At 45.7% G+C, this 14,165-nt stretch overlaps 1 non-coding gene across 1 annotated transcript; it reads left to right on the plus strand.

Annotated features, from left to right (window-relative positions):
* The first annotated feature begins 13,089 nt into the window (after nucleotides 1-13,089).
* Nucleotides 13,090-13,162, plus strand: TRNAF-GAA (transfer RNA phenylalanine (anticodon GAA)). Its single transcript has one exon. It is a non-coding gene; the product is annotated as a tRNA-Phe (tRNA).
* Nucleotides 13,163-14,165: the final 1,003 nt, after the last annotated feature.

Below are 14,165 nucleotides of genomic sequence, written 5' to 3' on the forward strand. Positions count from 1 at the left end.
GTGTGTGTGTGTATGTATGTGTTTATATATATATATATATGTATATATATGTGTATATATATGAATTATGCCCCACCCAGATAATCCAAAATGGTGTGGTTTTGAGATTCTTAACTCAGCTACATCTGCAAAGCCCCGTTTTCCAAACAAGCTTTACATTCACAGTTTCAGGGGTTAAGATGTGGATATATTTGTTGAGGAGCAACCACTCAACCTATTTCAAATAGTATCAGCTACATTTACCAGGTCCTTCCTATGTGCCATTCAGCAGGCTAGGCACTTTATGTTTGTTAGCTGGTTTAATTCTCACAAGCACCCTCTGAACCTGAGATTCAGTTCAGTTCAGTTCAGTCGCTCAGTCGTGTCTGACTCTTTGCGACCCCATGAATCACAGCACACCAGGCCTCCCTGTCCATCATCAACTCCCAGAGTTTACTCAGACTCATGTCCATCAAGTAGGTGACGCCATCCAGCCATCTCATCCTCTGTCATCCCCTTCTCCTCCTGCCCCCAATCCCTCCCAGCATCAGGGTCTTTTCCAAGAAGTCAACTCTTCACATGAGGTGGCCAAAGTATTGGAGTTTCAGCTTCAGCATCAGTCCTTCCAATGAACAACCAGGACTGATCTCCTTCAGGATGGACTGGTTGGATCTCCTTGTAGTCCAAGGGACTCTCAAGAGTCTTCTCCAACACCACACTTCAAAAGCATCAATTTTTTGGTGCTCAGCTTTCTTCACAGTCCAACTTTCACATCCATACATGACCACTGGAAAAATCATAACCTTGACTAGACGGACCTTCGTTGGCAAGGTAATGTCTCTGCTTTTTAATATACTGTCTAGGTTGGTCATAACTTTCCTTCCAAGGAGTAAGCGTCTTTTATTTTCATGGCTGCAATCAGCACCTGCAGTAATTTTGGAGCCCCCAAAAATAAAGTCTGACACTGCTTCTACTGTTTTCCCATCTATTTCCCATGAAGTGATGGGACCAGATGCCATGATCTTAGTTTTTGAATGTTGAGCTTTAAGCCAACGTTTTCACTCTCCTCTTTCACTTTCATCAAAAGGCTCTTTAGTTCTTCACTTTCTGCCATAAGGGTGGAGTCATCTGCATATCTGAGGTTATTGATATTTCTCCCGGCGATCTTGATTCCAGCTTGTGCTTCTTCCAGTCCAGCATTTCTCATGATGTACTCTGCATATATAAGTTAAATAAGCAGGGTGACAATATACAGCCTTGATGTACTCCTTTTCCTATTTGGAACCAGTCTGTTGTTCCATGTCCAGTTCTAACTGTTGCTTCCTGACCTGCATATAGGTTTCTCAAGAGTCAGGACAGGTGGTCTGGTATTCCCATCTCTTTCAGAATTTTCCACAGTTTATTGTGATCCACACAGTCAAAGGCTTTGGCATAGTCAAGAAAGCAGAAATAGATGTTTTTTTCTGGAACTCTCTTGCTTTTTTGATGATCCAGCAGATGTTGGCAATTTGATCTCTCATTCCTCTGCCTTTTCTAAAACCAGCTTGAACATCTGGAAGTTCATGGTTCACATATTGCTGAAGCCTGGCTTGGAGAATTTGGAGCATTACTTTACTAGCATGTGAGATGAGTGCAATTGTGCAGTAGTTCGAGCATTCTTTGGCATTGCCTTTCTTAGGGATTGGAATGAAAACTGACCTTTTCCAGTCCTGTGGCCACTGCTGAGTTTTCCAAAGTTGCTGGAATATCAAATGTAGCACTTTCACAGCATCATCTTTCAGGATTTGAAATAGCTCAACTGGAATTCCATCACCTCCACTAGCTTTGTTCATAGTGATGCTTTCTAAGGCCCACCTGACTTCACATTGCAGGATGTCTGGCTCTAGGTGAGTGATCACACCATCATGATTATCTGGGTCGTGAAGATCTTTTTTGTACAGTTCTTCTGTGTATTCTTGCCACTTCTTCTTAATATCTTCTGCTTCTGTTAGGTCCATACCGTTTCTGTCCTTTATTGAACCCATCTTTGCACGAAATGTTCCCTTGGTATGTCTAATTTTCTTGAAGAGATCTCTTGTCTTTCCCATTCTGTTGTTTTCCTCTATTTCTTTGCATTGGTTGCTGAGGAAGGCTTAGGGACCATTATCTTCCTCACGTCCAGAGGAGAAAACAGAGACGTTGGATGGCCCAGCCAAGGCTGCTCAACCGGTGAGCAGAAGAGCTGGAACTCAGAAGCAGATGCTCCAGGGGATTCCCTGCTGGTCCAGTCGTTAGGACTCTGTGCTTCCACTGCAGGAATCACAGGTTCGATCCCTGGCGGGGGAACTAAGATCCCACATATCCTGCAGTGCAGCCTAAATAGATATATAAAACAAGAAGAAAAAAAAGAAGCAGATGCTCCAGCACCATGTTGGAAATGCTCTCAAATGGTATTGCAGGAATAAAACAAACAATCAAAAATGGCTCGGCAAGGTTAAAAAAAAAAGGTAAAAAAAAGCTCTTCACTTCTGCAGAAGGGTGTGCTACAGACAAAGGTCTGGGAGCAAGGACAGCCAGTGGGAAGTCAACTCGATTTTTATCCCTAAGATGCAGTTTCCCTCCCCTGACTCCTCACAGGCTGAGGACCACAGAGTTAAAATGTTTCCCAGATATGGCCTAACTTTTCATTGGACGATTGGTAACTATTTTCCCCACCTTTTTAGTTCTTTGCACATGTCTAGGATAAAGTCCGTGAACTTAGCCTGCCGAAATGTTCATATGAGGAAAGAGAATCAGGAAGTGAAAAGAACAAAGAATTAACTAGCCACCATTTTAGGAACCTTGTTCACAAGCCGGCAGTATACCTTTCTGTTCAACTATCCTGAGAATGAATCACTTCTTCGTTTCTTATAATTTCTCCTTTGATAGAAAAGACCATACCTTTCTTACAACTAGGACCCAGCTCTTCGCAGATGACTGGACTCTTGGAGGTTCTTTGTTGCCTGTAGGCGAAGTAGGACTGCCTTCCAGCTGTTAAACGTGCCCCACAAGCTTCAGGAAGCATCTCTGCAGTCCCCAGTGTCCATAGGTGTTACCAAGTTTGAGTCCAAGTTCATACTACTTGCCCTACAGCAGGTCAGTAAATCCAGAGAGGAGTTGTTGAGGCAAGACTTTTTTCAGAAAACCAGGAGACTGAGAAAATGGTAGACCTTGTGTCTCAAAGAATCAACTTGCCTAAGTTAGAATTCAGTTTTCTTTTATACTAAAAGTGTGTGTGTGTGTGTGTGGTGGGGTAGGGGGTAAAAGTTAAATATTTCCTGGTTCCAGTCAGACTCCAGAGGGGACGTGTTAATTTCTTCTTTCTTACAACCATTCACACTTGTGTCTGGTCACTGATGTTTCCTGTGAGCTAAACAAAGGTATTTTAGCTAGGTCATTGTGTATAATTTAAGCTCAGGCAATATCTCTTTAATGATTAACTTGTAGCCAAAGAAACAAAATACAAAGGTTAAAGTAAAAGAAGCAGATCCTACATGGAGTCGCATTTGTTCTTCCCTATGACACAGGGACCGTGGTCTGTGGGCTTCTAGGTGAGGTGACCTTCTTCCTGCTAGTTCTCATACATGCTCTCATCCCTATGAGGATGTGTGGATTCCCCACCACACCCCAACACCAACTGAGGTGTTAGTTACTCAGTCGTGTCCGACTCTTCGCAACCCCATGGACTGTAATCCACCAGGCTCCTCTGTCCATGGGATTCCCCAGGCAAGAATACTGGAGTGAGTAGCCTTTCCCTTCTCCAGAGGATCTTCCTGACCCAGGGGTTGAACCCAGGTCTCCCGTATTGTAAGCAGACTCTTTATTGTCTGAGCCACTAGGGAAGCCCCAACACCAGCTGAGTGTCCTATAATTCAGGCCTGACACTATCTCCATGGAGATATAGCATCAGATCCCTTAAGTCAAGGGCTCAGTCCTACAAGACCATCCCCTCCGCCTACTTCAGACATCAATCCCGAGTCCAGGTGTCAACTGATTATTGATCTGAGGTTCCAACAACCCCCTCCTGGGATTCAATTAATTTGTCAGAATGACTCACAGAACTCAGAGAGACAGCTAGATGGAAGAGATCGACAGGGTAAGGTGTGTGGGAAGGGCTGTCTGGGCACCTCTCACCAAATCTCCATGTGCCCACCAACCTGAGAGCTCTGAAACCATCCTTTGAGGGTTTTAGGGTTGTTTCACTTCACAGACAGGACTGATTGACTCATTGACTCTTGGTGATGGACCTCACTCCCCAACCCCTCTCTCCTTGCAGGAGGTGAGGAGAAGGCATGTGTGATTGAAAGTTCCAGGTCTCTAACCACGTGGATGTCTCCCTTGGCACCAGCCTCCATCCCTAAGTTCCTTCCAAAAGGAACCCAATCAACATAACAAAAGACATCTTTGTTTTGCTCTCCTCAAAGGAAATTCCAAGGGTTTTAGGAGGTCTGCTAGGATGGAAACAAAGACCAAATATATATTTCTCTCTCTTTTTTTTGGCTATGCTTCATGGCTTGTGGGATCTTAGTTCCTCAACCAGGTATGGAACCCACCCCCTTGGCAGTGAAAGCACAGAGTCCTAACTACTGGACCACCAATGAATTCCCCAAATGTATATCTCTTACCATAAATCACAGTATCCCAGTGCCCCTCAGCCTTTGTCTTTCCAGCCTAGAAAGACCCCTTCCTTCACTGGCACCCTCCTTCCATCCTGGCTTTAATTAACAGAACAGATAGGGTGGAAAATTACCATGCTATTCTCAGCACCCCAGTGACATTGACCTTATTTTTAATCCTATTTTACAGAAACTGAAGTCCAATTTTTAAAAATAAAAAGATTAAGTTAAAAGGTACCTAGAGAAGACTCTTGAGAGTCCCTTGGACACCAAGGAGATCAAATCAGTCAGTCCTAAAGGAAATTAACTGAATACCCGTTGGAAGAACTGATGCTGAAACTCCAATACTTTGGCCACCTAATGCAAAGAGCCAACTCATTAAAAAATATTCTGATGATGGGAAAGATTGAGGGCAAGAGGAGAAGGGAGTGACAGAGGATGAGATGGTTGGATGGCATCATTGCCTCAATGGACATGAGTTTGAGCAAACTTTGGGAGATAGTGAAGAACAGGGAAGCCTGGTATGCTGTACTTTATGGGGTCACAAAGAGTCGGACCCGACTTAGTGACTGAACAGTAACGAAGTTTAAAAAGGTAAGAAATATGGGACTTCCCTGGTGGTCCATTGTCTAAGATTCCACACTTCCAATGCAGGGGGCTGTGTTCAATCCCTGGTCAGGGAACTAGATCTCACATGCCACAACTAAGAGTTCACATGCCACAACTAAAGATCAAAGATCTCCTGTGTCACAACTAGGACCAGACAGAGCCAAATTATAATTATAGTTTTTGGCACAGCCAAAAAATAAGTAATCACAAGAAAAAAAAGATACAAAAGAGATAAAGTGAAGTTTAGAAAGAGACCAAGGGGGAAGCCAAGATTTCCAAGTCAAGTCACTCTGATCTGACCCTGTCCTCACCCATAAAGAATGAGGATGATTTTCATCCCTACTGAGTTTGATTGATTACCACATGCAGATTGCTCTCAGTGCCTTACATGGATTATTTATTTAATCCTCAGAGCAACCCGACACATTAGGTACCCTTCTATTAGCTCTATTATATACACGAGGAAATGGAATCACCAAGCAGGTAGGTGACTTTTCTGAGGTCTCCAGAGGGTAGCTCCAAGCTACAGGCTTGAGGCAGGAGACAGATGGGCCCCCAGGTGAGCAGTCAGAGTTTGTCCCCTGTGGACAGATGCTCTTAAGATGAGCAGTGAGAGGAGAGCTGGGTCCTGCCCAGATAAGAGATAAAAGACCACATATTCCTCATTCTTGAAGTCAAGGAGACCTTCCCAACTACACAAGGTAGAAAGGCTCCTCGGAGGTCAAAGAAGGGTGAGGAGGTCACCTCACAGTAAGTAATGTCAACTACCCATAGAAACCACCTTGGCTAAGAAAGTGCACGCGCGCGCGCACACACACACACACACACACACACACACACACACACACACTCGAGGACCCTGAGATAAACCAAATCCGGACTCAAAACCAGGCCAAGCAAGATGATTGGTCAAAGGAAACCCAGAGGGAATTCCCCATATAAGTGATTCAAACCACCACAAGGGCAGGACTCTCTCTGAGCCCACCCATGTGTCTATCCATTCATACTCTTCTTCCTCCTAATAAATACTTGCTTCACTACTTTCCCTCTCTATGTAGAAATTTATTTCTACACAGCTGACGGGCCAGGGCCTTGTCACTGGCCACTGGTCCCTTGTGGTCTAGTGGCTAGGATTCAGCGTCCTCACTACCCCGACCTAACTTCAATCTCTGGCTGGGAACCAAAGCCCTGCTGAAGCTGCTGTGGGCCAAGGTCATCCAAATCAGACTGATGAGCTCTGGTGCTGAGTGTTTCGAGAGTCTAGAGTCATGGTCAAGGGCTCAGGGCTCTCTCGCTCCAGGACAGCTCAGCACCACTTTTCTCAAAGGTATCCTTCTGCCCTCGGCCATGAGGAAGCCCCCCTGCTCTTTCACTACCTTTCCAGGGACCTGGGAGAGACGCCTTCCTCACAACAAAGTTTGGTGATCAGTTAGAAAATACCTCTCTGGGTGTTATCTAATTCCATGCCTATTATACAGATGGGAAAAGGCCTTTGGCTTTTGAGAGGTGAACGCAGGATCAAATCCCAGTCTCTCAACTCTTCTGTCTGGTGCTCTTCCTGGCACCTAAACCCTCCATCAGAGAAAGTTCTTTGTTATGAACTAATCAGTCCTAAAGGAAATCAACCCTGACTATTCACTGGAAGGATTGATGCTGAAGTGGAAGCTCTAATACTTTGGCCACTTGATTCGAAGATCCTATTCATTGGAAAAGACCCTGATGCTGGGAAAAATTGAGGGCAGGAGGAGAAGGGGGCGGCAGAGGATGAGATGGTTGGATAGCATTACCGACTCTATGGACATGAGTTTGAGCAAACTCAGGGAGATAGTGAAGGACAGGGAAGCCTGGCTTGCTGCAGTCCATGGGGTCACAGAGTTGGACACGACTTAGTGACTGAACAAGAACAACAGTAGGAAGCAGAACAGTGTGTTAGAAGGAATGGTGGATTGGAGAATCAGCACACCAGTGGGTGAATGTTTCCTTGGGACAGGATAATTGCATAGTCTCAAAGTATCTCCCCATAAGATGATTCATATTTACAAATATAAACACAGTAGCTATAGAATGGAGGAAAGTGGCCAACCCCATCATACTCAATGATCAGATGAATGGATAAAGATGTAGTACATATATTCAATGGAGTATTACTCAGCCATAAAAAATAACGAAATTGGGTCATTTGTAGAAATGTGGATGCACCGAGAGTCTGTCACACAGAGTGAAATAAGTCAGAAAGAGAAAAACAAATACCATATATTAATGCACACTTGTGGAATCTAGAAAAATGATACAAATAGATGAACCTATTTGCAGGGCAGGAATAGAGAGGTAGACATAGATAACCAGACATGTGGACACAGGGTGAGGAGGGGAAGGGAGATGAATTGGGAGATTAGGATTGACATATATATACTACCACATGTAAAGTAGATACCTAGTGGGAAGCTACCGTATAACACAAGGAGCTCATTCGGTGCTCTGCAGTGACCTAGAGAGATGGGATGGGGGGAGGAAGGAGGTCCAAGAGGGAGGGGGTATGTGTATACACATGGCTGATTCACTTCATTGTACAGCAGAAATCAACACAACATTGTGAAGTAATTATACCCAATTTAAAAAAAAAAAGTTCTATCAGCAGTAATCGGGCAAGCCAGTTCCGGGAGCCTCTGGTTAGAAGGCTCTGAGGGCACAGCATCACCTCTGGGATCTTCCTGCCTGTTATGGGCTGAACTGTGCCTCGATTCATATATTGAAGCCCAAAGAGTACTTCAGAATATTTGCAGATGGGATCTTTAAGAAGTGATGAAGTTAAAGTGGGACCATTAGGGTGGGTCTTAATCCAATCAGACTGATCTCTTTAGAAAAAAATATTTTTATTATGCCTTTTGAAATTTTTATTTTGTATTGGGGTATGGCCAACTAACAGTGTTGTGATAGTTTTGGGTGAGCAGTGAAGGGACTCAGGCATGCATATAGATGTATCCATTCTCCCCCAAACCCCCTTCCACCCAGGCTGCCACATAATATTAAATAGAGTTCCATGTGCTCTATAGGAGGTCCTTGTCAGTTGGTTATCCATTTTAAATACATCAGCGTGTACACATCCATCCCAAATTCCCTAACTATCCCTTCCCGCTCCCTCCATCTTTCCCCCTGGCAACCATAAGTTGGTTCTTTGAGTCTCTTTCTGTTTTGTAATTAAGTTCATTTGTATCATTTCTTTTTAGATTCCACATATAAGGGACATTGTATGATATTTCTCAGAAGAAGAATTTTGAACCCACAAAGAGATGCCAGGGGTGTATGTGCACATGTGAGGACTTAGCACGAAGGCAGCCACTTGCAAGACAAGGGCCGACACCTCAGAAGAAACCAGACTTCCTGACACCATGCACTTCCACTGAGTCTGTGCTGTGCTGTGTTATGGCAGCCCTAGCAAAGCATTCAGTTCAGTTCAGTCACTCAGACGTGTCCAACTCTTTGCGACCCCGTAGACTACAGCACGCCAGGTTTCCCTGTCCATCACCAACTCACTGAGCTTGCTCAAACTCAGATCCATTGAGTCGGTGATGCCATCCAACTATCCCATCCTCCGTCATCCCCTTCTCCTCCTGCTTTCAATCCTCCCCAGCATCAGAGTCTTTTCCAATGAGTCAGTTCTTCGCATCAGGTGGCCAAAGTATTGGAGTTTCAGCTTCAGCATCAGTCCTTCCAATGAATATGCAGGATTGATTTCCTTTAGGATTGACTGGTCCAAAATACTCTCAAGAGTCTTCTCCCAACACCACAGCAAACCTGTATACCATCAAAAATCCATTACCTTCCACTAAGCAGGAGGAGAACCCAGACAAACCCAAATGAGGGCCATGCTGCAAAAGAATTGGCCTGAACGCCTCAGAAACATCCATGGTATGAAAGACACAGACAGAGGGACTGTCTGTTTATTCAGAATTCAGTGGTTTTTGTATACTGACAAATTTTCTGGGTTTGTCAGAAAGAGGCAAAGGAACATGATTGGAAGAGGCCCAAGGAACATGATCCTGATCTTGGATTGGATCCTAGTTTAGTGAAAAAAAACAAAAACTTTCTCCTTTGCTGTAAAAGTGTGAGGAGAATTAGTGAATTGAATAAGGTTTGTAGATTAGACAGTTGTATCATACCACTGTTGATTTCCTGATTTTGATCTTTTGACTGTGGTTACTTGTTTTTTTAGAGAAATACACACTGCAGTATTTGTGGGTAAAGGGTGAGGGATCAGTCATGTTTGCGACCACCTCTCTCATGCTATATGGAAGAAAGTGCATGTGTGTGCGCATGTGTGTGTGTGTACATACAATCTGAAAGTGAGTGCTAAAACAAACGTAGAAAGAAGTTTGCAATGTTTGAGGAATCTGGATGAAGGATGTATAGAACTTTTCAGTAAGTCTAGAAGTATTTCTTTTTTTTTTTTTCTGAGTATATTATTTTATTAACATTTAAATTTCACCAAGGTTTCAAGTATATGCTAGCCGGATGTTCAGATTTTGAGATGAAGATAAAATGGACAAACAGCTTTAAAGTTGCAACATATTTTAACATTGCACAATATATTCACCAACTAGACAGTGTAGGGGTGGTGTAATATACACTTTGGAATACAAGTATAGGGACAAGCCCTGGAACTGAAGGAAAGACCTTCCATTCAGGACTGAATAGAGGTCCTTGCTTGCTGATAGAACCTCCCCTTGACTTCAGACTTGAGACAAACCCAGAAAATTTGTCAGTATACAAAAACCACTGAATTATGAATAAACAGTAGCAGGATAGATTTATTGTTGTTTTTAGTCCCTAAATTATGTCCAACTCTGCAACCCCATGGACTGTAGTCCTCCAGGCTCCTCTGTCCATGGGATTTCCCAGGCAAGAATACTGGAATGGGTTGCCATGTCTTCCTCCAGGGGATCTTCCCAACCCAAGGATCTAACCCATGTCTCCTATGTCTCCTGTATTAGCAAGCAGATTCTTTACCACTGAGCCATCAGGAAAATGCCCACTGGATAGACTGGCCAGAGTTCATTCGGACTGTGGGGGCCTGTCTGAATGATCAGAGCCCGTTTGGACTGTAGGGGCCTGTTTTAATGGCCAGAGCCTGTTCAGACTGTGGGGGCCTGTCTGAAGCAAGCAGGGCTGGAAGGAGACTGCAAATGTTATAGGTGCAGTTCAGGATTGGTAGATGTGAGCAGCCATCTTCTAAAAATGGCCGATTTCCAAACAAGTTCCTAAGATGTTTTTCCCAAACAGGGTGAAAATATTCCAAAATAGGAAGTTGAAAAACCCCATTGTCCCAGGAAAATGTGGCAGGAGGCCACATTATTCAGTTGTCCATTTGTGTTTGTCATCAGCACAAACACAGGAGACCTCTACAAGGTACTTCTCTTAAGAGTGGAATCTTCTTAGCAGAACCCAATGGCCTCTGGCTTCACCCTTGATCCGTGACTCATCCCTCCATCCCTCTTTCCCCTCCCCCCATTCCATATGAAGTTGGGAACCAATTTGAGATGAACAACTGCTCTGCCTGCTCTGGGTGACTGCCAAGCTCCAGGGGCCCACAGTCTTCTCTATTGATTACAAATAGATTGATTTCTTCTCTATTGATTACAAATGCTAGGGGAGACCCCACAGCTGGGAACCAGTGTCAGGTTGCAGAGGACCCTCAGGGGACCAGGGACACATTGGAGCCCAAGAGCCCTTAGAGAGCTGGGGGGTCAGGGGGACTAAGTCCTGGGCACTGACTCCTCCTCTGCCTGGATGCTGCTCCCCTGCTGTCCCCCCCGCTCCTGCAAGATGGGCACCCCCACCTGAGGGTGTTCATGGAAACTGTGAGGTTTTCTCTTTTTATTTGGCTGCACCAGGTCTTAGTTGCAGTACACAGGATCTTCAATCTTCATTGCAACACTCTGAATCTTTTACTTTTTTGGAAGGAAATGAACCCATTTACTGGAGGACAGAACTTCAGTGTGAAACTGAAAGCAATCTGACATTTCCACAAATTAATAAAATGTGTATGGTTGGTATAATTCAATGTGTAAAACAGCATGCTAACTCTTGGATGTGGCATGTGGGATCTAGTTCCCTGACCAGGGATCAAACCCAGACCCCCTTTGCTGCGAATGTGGAGTCTTAGCCTCTGGACCACCAGGGAAGTCCTAGAAGCTATGTTGCGTGATGGTCACTCTAACCCATCCCAAACCTGATCACACCTGGACTGCAGACTCCAACGTGGCAGCACCCACCACATTCTCACTTCCTGCCCCTCATCCCCATCCTCTCCACCACACCCCAGAGCTCAGCTTCACCTGTCTCACCCCTGCCTCACTGTCCCCCCACCCACCCACCCGCCCCACTCTGGCCCAACCCCAACAGGGCACCCTGACATACCATGGGGAACGGCTGACAAGCCAGCTTACACCAGAGGTACACAGGACTCCTTGTGCACTCACTCGGTCAGAGGCCGTCCAGAGGATTGGGCAGCCTGGCAGCCCTTTACTGGGCCCTACCAGGCTACTGCCCTCCATTTCCCTGGAGGTCTTCTGCCCACTTGGCTCCTTCTCCTGTCTTCAACACTCTTGTCCTCAGACTTAGTTACCTTCTGACCCATGAACGGCACTGGGTGGCCTCTGGCACATCCTCTGTAGAGTGAGAAGTTCAAAGGAAGCCTGTCAGCTGGTTGCTGCCATGACAACACCAGAGAGGATCCCTGTTACTGTGGCAACATAGGTGCCCCTAGGCCATGGCGATGCCTCTCAACCAGAGCTGATGTGAGCATTAAACTGGGCCTGCAAGCAGAAGCCACCATAGGGCCCAAGGGGGCCGGAGTCCTCAAGAGAACACCCCTTTGTCTCTCCAGGAGCTAAGCTCAGAAATGAAGCATTAAGAAGCTGAAAGTGTCCCCTTCCAGGCCCAGGAGGAAGCCAAGGCCATCGCCATTGCCTGCTCTCTGGGTTACGACTCTGGCTGCTCCTGGAGCCTGATCCTATGGAGCTCCGGTTCCTGCAGAGGCCAGACTCCAGTCTGGTCCTGGTACTGAGGATACCTGCAGCCTAGCCTGCTCACGGAGGGTACCATCCCATGTGATGGAACCCTATGGTCCCATCCAGACGCTGATGTTGGACACTAGCTGGTTCTGCTGGATGAGCTGGGTGTCACCCACTTGTAGGAAGAGACAGCTGGGCAACACTCTCCCATGGGGCAGTCCTGGGCACCAGTGCTGGGCCATTCCCAGCACCAACGCCTTCCAGCAGCCTCAGTGGCCATTTTGGCAGGGGAGTGGTGGTGATGCTGGAGAGCCTCAGGCTGCCTCCCCACCCTTCCACCTCCTTAACTTCTCTTTCCCAAGTGTCCTTTCAGTGACAGCTCAGGATTCAAATGGTGGTGATGGGAGGGCAGTGCTGCCCTTTGTCTCATTATCAGCGCTTCACTATTACCACCTTTGCTCAGCTGGACCCTGGCTGCCGGAGAGCCCTCCTGCACCTGCTGGTACCCACTAGTCAGAAGCAGGTCTCCCTCCTGTCTGCTCCTCTTCTGCTAAGTGGGGATACCTGGTCACCAAATCCCTCCAGTCCACAGAGAGCTAATGCAGACAAAGGTCCCCAGATGGGGCTTGATCTTCCTGAGTGCTGTGGAGGGCAGTGAGCCCCGACCTGCAAGCCACTCCAGAGGGAGGGAGGGAAATGCCAAATCAACCTAATCTGAGCCAGGCATGGTGCCCTAGAGTGACCTCATTTCTGACTCTAGAAATGATGAGTTGAGCATAATTCTGCTTTGAATTTTTATCACGTAGCTTCTTTGGAAGGTAAATATAGATACATTAAGGGTATATTTAGAAGTAGCCGAAATAGCTCAGTTGGGAGAGCATTAGACTGAAGATCTAAAGGTCCCTGGTTCAATCCCGGGTTTCGGCAATGGTTTTAGGTGTCACCACCAATGGCAGTTTTATTGAGTGCCAAAGAATTGATGCTTTTGAAATGTGGTATTGGAGAAGACTCTTGAGAGTCCCTTGGATAGCAAGGAGATCAAACCAGTCAATTCGAAAGGAAATCAACCCTGAATATTCACTGAAGCTGAAGTTCCAATATTTTGGTCACCTGATGCAAAGAACCAACTCATTGGAAAAGACCCTGATGCTGGGAAAGATTGAGGGCAAGAGGAGAAGGGGGTGACAGAGGATTAAATGGTTGGATGGCATCACTGACTCAATGGACATGAGTTTGAGCAAATTCCAGGAGATGGTGAAGGACAGGGAAACCTGGCATGCTGCAGTCCATGGGGTCGCAAAGAGTTGGGCATGACTTAGCAACTGAACAACAGCAAGGGTATGTTTAGGTTTTTCTACATAATCTGCAAATGGCACCATAGGACACATACTACTGTTTAACATTTGTTCTACCAAACAAGATACATCTTTCACATTAATATAGACTGATCTCTATATATTTTATTTTATTAAGATTTATGTATTTGTTTTTGGCTGTGATGGGTCTTCATTGATTCATGTAGGTTTTCTCTAGTTGCCAAGAGTGGGGGCTCCTCTCTAGTTGTGGTGTGCAGGCTTCTCATTGCGATGACTTCTCTTGTAGAGCACGGGCTTTAGGCATGTGGGCTTCAGTGGTTGTGATGGATGACTGGTGTGCTAGGATTTTCACAGACCAGGCATTGAACTTGTGTCTTCTGCATTGGCAGATGGATTCTTAGTCACTGGACCATTAGGGAAGCCCATTCCATCAGGGAAGCCATTTCATCACTGGCTAGCACCTGGGAGGGTGGCTTAATAATCAGCTCTGCTGTGTAGTTCTTCCTGAGCCAAGAAATCCTAACCTGCTGGATGAAGGGGTACCTGTTGGATGGGCTGCTGAGGACTGTGTTGTTAATTCCTTAGTTACTTCTGACTCTGAGGCCCCATGGACT

This window comes from Muntiacus reevesi, chromosome 5, assembly GCF_963930625.1.
Source record: "Muntiacus reevesi chromosome 5, mMunRee1.1, whole genome shotgun sequence".
NCBI lineage: Eukaryota > Metazoa > Chordata > Mammalia > Artiodactyla > Cervidae > Muntiacus > Muntiacus reevesi.